General features: G+C 38.7%; 1 pseudogene; it reads left to right on the top strand.

The window, feature by feature from the left end:
* The first annotated feature begins 857 nt into the window (after positions 1–857).
* Positions 858–6,000, top strand: part of LOC149182380 (uncharacterized) — a 34,802-nt pseudogene continuing 29,659 nt past the window's right edge.

Here is a 6,000-nt window from a genome sequence, read left to right as displayed (position 1 = left end):
CTGGATCCCCAGATATCTCATCGCCTACCCCTTCCTCTTTGACTCCTGCTTTTGACCCTGTTCAGCTCTCTCACTTAGTTGAATCCCCACGCACGACTCCTTCACATTTAGATCCAACCAATATCCATAAGCTTCGTTCCTCACCCTGCACTTCCCCTCCTCTGATGATAGCCTCCGCAGAAATCAATGACCAGTCATTAATCTCGTACGTCAGCCTTCCTGCTAGTCGTTCCTCCAATTTAGGGTCTGCATTTAACCTTCGTTCTCCCTCTGCTCATAGCCCACCCTGCGGATCTGGTCAAAATATGGAGCACTCCTCTTCTGTTCAACTTAACAAACCATACCTTCTCGTTGAATCAGTGCGGTCCTCCCCACAAGATCTTTTGACTGCGGATAAGGGTGTCCTCACAACTCTTATCTCTGTTCTGTCTCCGCAGTATAATGATGTAGGCTCTCTCATCCAGCATCCGTAGCATTGTCTTAAGACCGGTCTAGCCTCCTCCAGTTCTCCCAACCAGCGTCCTCCCAACCAACGTTCAGAAGCCTGCTTTGTTCTGCCCTCATCTAATTCGGACAGTAGGTTTAATAAATCTGGTAATTATAATTCTATTCAGTTAAATGATTTAGATTTTTCTTTTAAGAATAATAATATTAGTAATAACAATACTTACAACATCACTACAAACAATAATGTGTTAATGGAACATAATAATAATAATAATAATAATAATCATTTTTCTCAGAATAATAAAGTCGTTAATCTCTCTAAATTTTCCTTTCCCCCCTCTGTCTTTAGCCTTTTTGAGAAAGGTTTAAATTTTGCACTTACTCCAAAGAAGATCCCGGTGGAAGACATCATGTGCGACATTGAGTCCGGGATTAAGTGCTTACCTGACAATATTAAGGACACTATTACGCAAGACTGCGTTGTTTTCCTAAGGAAGGCAAAGCCCCCTAGAAGCAATATTAGTAAGGCTGAATTCGAAGCCCTGAAATCCTTGAACCAGAACAAGGAAATCATGGTTCTTAAAGCTGACAAAGGAGGGGTTGTTGTCATCCTTAATAAAGATGATTATCGCCAGAAGATGTTGGATCATCTATGTAAAAGTGGTAGCTATAAAAAGCTGAACAAGAATCCCTTAAAAAAGATCTCCAGAACGGTCGCTCTAGCTATTAAATCTAGTAGCACGGTGGGTTCTTTTTGCCATAAGCTAATTGAGAGTAGCCCCATCACTCCAAGAATTTATGGGCTTCCAAAAATTCACAAGGAAGGGGCTCCCCTCAGGCCTATTGTCAATACCATAGGAGGTCCAACCTACCTCCTTGCTAAATACCTGGCCTCGAAGTTTAAACCCCTTGTGGGACTCACAGAGTCATTCGTTAAAGACTCTTCGTCTTTTGTTAATGAGCTTAAGGGCATAAAAATCGACCCTGATGACATTCTTGTGAGTTTCGATGTGGTCTCCCTTTACACGTGCATTCCTATAAAGGAGGCCATTGAGGTCATCAACCGCCTAACCAATCCTGATACCACTCATTTAGTCGAGATTTGTCTCACGTCCACTTTCTTCAGCTTCGAAGGTGAATTCTATGAACATACCTGTGGGGTGGCCATGGGCTCGCCCCTGTCACCGGTTGTTGCTAATATTTTTATGGAAGACTTTGAATCCAGGGCATTAGCCTCAGCGCGACTCTTGCCCAATCTTTGGAAAATATTTGTTGACGACACTGATGTTATCTGGTCTCATGGCCAGGAGGAGTTGGATCTCTTTTTCCAACATCTCAACAATCAATCCCCCTATATTAAGTTCACCATGGAGCAAGAAGTTGATGGTTGTTTGCCTTTCCTGGATGTTCTCATTTCAAAAAATGATGACGGTTCTTTCTCCCACCAAGTGTTTAGGAAGAAAACTCATACTGAGCAGTATCTTCATGCCAGTTCCCATCATTTCCCTGCTCAAAAGTTGGGTGTTCTCAACACGCTAGCGACTCGTGCACTGAGAATTTCAAATGGGAAGAACCTTGAGAAGGAGAAAGCCCACCTCCTTAATGTTTTTTTTTATAATGGTTACAGTAGACACCAAGGTCTGGTAGCTTTCCTTAAAGCCAGCCAGTGTCCCAAGGTCAAGAAAGACCCTAAGGATAAGGTCCCAGGTGTTCATCTCCCATTCATCCAAGGGAATACTGATAAAATTGCAAGAATCCTTAAGAAACATAAAGTGTCCTCTTCATTTAGACCCCTTAACACCATCTGTAGCTCTCTTGGATCTGTTAAAGACCCCATCGACCCCAAGGAGATGAAAGGTGTTTATGTTATTCCATGTTCTTGTGGGACCCCCTACGTTGGTGAGACTGGACGCTCTATTAATCAAAGGATTCATGGACACTCAACAGATAAACATGGGAGGACCCGGTCTTCTGCCCTGACAGAACATGCAGAAAAAACTAAACATCAGGTATGCATTGAATAGGCCCGTGTTTTGCCAAGATTGCCCCTTTCATCACTGAAAGTTTAGGGAGGCCATAGAAATTGAAAAAGGCCTAAGAATCTCAATAGAGATGACAGATGGAATATTAGTAGATGTCAGATCCCTGTCCTTTCATCCTAGCCAACCCCGCCCTCCCCTGCTCCTGCCCTGCCCCTGCCTCTTATTCAATGTTCTTCTCTTGTCTGTTGACCTTGATTATCCCTCATCCTGTCTCTGCTCTTGGATTTTAGTTCTATTTAACCTTTCTATTGTTCTCCTATTATGATTAGATAACCATCTATAAGGATAGTAAGAATCTCTTTAAGCCTTATGTAATCAACATTATTAACATGTTATTTTATTAAAAGATTTTTAAAGGATGATAAACCTTATTACTAAATTTTCATTTAACCATTTAGAATTTCTCTTAGTCCCTTAATAACCTTAAAATAATAATAATTGATTAATTGTTTAATAGAGTGAGCCCTTAATAAACAATGTTAATTTAATTACTATTTAACTGTAATAATATTTAGTTTACTCATTAATATTAACAATTAAAAATTTAATTGAATATAACCCTAAGAACCTCAATAACCTTAAAATAATATATTTTATAAGATATTCCCATTTCCTCTAAGTTAGACCCTTATTAGGTTAACTCGGGGTTCGTACAAACTTGGAGGTGACAATGCTATATGCACAACAGATGCAACAATCTACTCTTGTCACTTCTCAACTGGGGCGATAGACCACTAGGGTTTTTCAAACTAGTCTTCTATTGACTAGAAGGAGGCTGACTACTAACAGTGAATGTAAAGCTATCTTTAATGTAGACAGTAAATGCTTGTCTATGTTAAGGAAATGAAAGTGTTGAATAGAAAGTGCTACGAAAATGACATGAAATCACCTAGCTGGGAATTAACACACATTACTTGCAGAACAAACTTAATTTAACCTTGCATTCTATCATCTGGTTATCTAGACTAAGTAGGCATGGAAACGATCCTAACATTGCTAAGATTGATGTATGCATGCATTAACTAAATATTGCAAAAAAGAGTCTTTTGGTCTTCAATTTAGAAATGTAAATGTTAAACTAATCAAGCTGATCTTTTGCAGGGGAGGAAGGTATGGGAAAATTGGCCAAAAATGGCATTGAGGTGTATGGAGGTCAAGTTGAAGGGCTACCCTAGGCTTTGATCATTATTTATGTCCAAAACAATATAAAACAGGTTGCTACAAGGTTTCTTGTAGTTGCTACAAGATTTCTTGTAGTTACTATAGGATGTCCTGGTTTACTACATGAAACTTAGCTGAAAGTTGTAGGAAGGTAGGGAAGGTGAAAGGAAGTGCTGGGAAACTGTATGATGGTGGAATAAGGTATGGGGAAGGTGCACATTACCCAAGGATCAACCCAACTATTTAGGATGGTTGGATTTGATCATGGCGGCTACAAAATAGAAATCCAAATTGGTGGTTGGTAAGGTTTGGCGAGAGGTGGAGAAGACTTAGATGAGGCTGTTGGAATGATTTCTCCCTACAGATCAATAACTCTTGCAACAACACATATTCATTTCTTCATTTATGCACAACTTTATGTAAATGTGGAAAATATGAGTTGAATTTGAGAAACTGATTTATTGATGGCTAGTGGATCAAATCTATGGAATGGAATGCTTTCTAATCTACAACAAACTTAAGAAACCAAAATGACAATTTCAAGTGCTTCTAAGAAATCATGAACAATGACCTACTCAACAAGAAACCCTAAGCTATGTAATAACCAAAAGATAACTTTGTTTTTGGGGCTGTGAGAGTGGGGCCCTCAAACCATGATCCCATGAGGGAGATGAGGATGAGGCCACTGTCACAAGATTTTCTAAAGTCTTTTATTTCACTACTGTAACACTGATCTACTTCTCCAACTAATGGAAGAAAAACTAACCAATCATTCAAAGACTTGCAAATTAAGAAAAACATAAATAATTTTAGTAGCTAATCTATGATTCTAAGCTAGAGAGTGGCATTAAGTCCCATATAATTTATCTATTGATGAGCCTCATCAATAATTCTAGTGATGTAGAGCATTTTATTTTAAGTATTTATCAATGCTTGACAATTGATTTAAACAAAATAATAATAATAATTTTGTGAGCGGTCATTTCATCAATACTGACATTGTTACGCTACTTCTTTGCCCAATGAATCCATAACTAACATGGTTGCAAGTCCTTTATGTAGGCGAAGGGGACATTAATATTATTATGTTCCATTGTGTGGAGGAAGCTTCCTCCAGAAAGTGAAATCTCCGCACAAAGACTCATGGAGTATGGCCATACAAATTGTCATCATTATTATCATCATCATTATTATAGTGTCATCCAACACTATTTGTATGTTTCCTATTAAATTTGCAACTGCCTTTATCAACTGCCTTTAGCCACATTCATGGATTCCAATCCTAGAATAAACAAAACATTAGATTCACTACACAACACCTTTCTATGAAAGTAATGGACAAAATTGGCTATTGTAAATGCAGCAGTTAGACAATACCACTACGTGTGATTTTGTGTTTCGTGGTTGTGAGACGTTTTATGATGCGATTCCAATAATGATCGCAATGTGAGCAATCATCAATGGGGTTACTAGTTCCACATGATAGATAGGCCAATTACCTCCTCACGTTGTTGTCAGTGCTTCTGGAATAGAAGAAATAATTCGAAATTCACTCCCAAATCTTAAACGTAAAACCATTATTAACCAAATGCGGTCAATGTAGTTGACTGTTGAATTTACCTTTAACCATTTGCACTATATTGTTTGGATCCTTTTCTACGAGGGTGGTAAAGACGCAGTTGTCTATAACATGACTTTTTGAAAGTTTTTTCGGCCGGTTTTTCCGGTCGAAATCCAGCATGCATTTATTGGAATCGCAAGTTTGATAGCTAGTTTCTGCACAATGAAAGCGTCCCAGAGGTTTTCCAGGGTGCTGAATCCAAATATGCAGTTAAAAAACCATTTTAACTGCAACAAATCAAGATTTAACCTCAATTTCTTCCGCCGAATTCCGTCACGAGAATCTCCAAAAAAATCGCATTATAAACAACTCCGGTAAAGACAATGAATTTTTCTGACAGGGATAACCACTTGAAATCCTTCCTGTTGCGCACAAAATTCAAATGCTTGTCAAGGCTACGACAAGGCCAGGTGGCAAGAGTTGGTTATTTTCAATCATGTCGGATTTCAATTGGCAAACTATCTAAATTTATCATTATCCGATGTCAACAATGCAAAAGAGAAATCAATTTTTTTCCTTTTGGATTAGATCTATGGCTATTTTAGGATTGACAATGCTGCACCGTGCGACAGTTCAATTTTGAGTGCTACAACGCTATGGAGCTGAGCTACAGGGTTGCTGAGGAGCTGTGGTTTTTTGAGGGGTTGTGGGACTGTGTTCTTCAAAGAGGATTGCAAGATTTCAGGAATTGCAAGTTGAAGAATTACCAAAGGAATACTTTCTTCGGGT

The sequence above is a fragment of the Pinus tabuliformis genome, chromosome 3_2 (genome assembly GCF_031772625.1).
Source record: "Pinus tabuliformis cultivar Carrire ecotype Pingquan chromosome 3_2, CPIR1, whole genome shotgun sequence".
In the NCBI taxonomy this organism is placed as follows: Eukaryota; Viridiplantae; Streptophyta; class Pinopsida; order Pinales; family Pinaceae; genus Pinus; species Pinus tabuliformis.
This window is presented reverse-complemented; position numbering and strand designations above follow the sequence as displayed.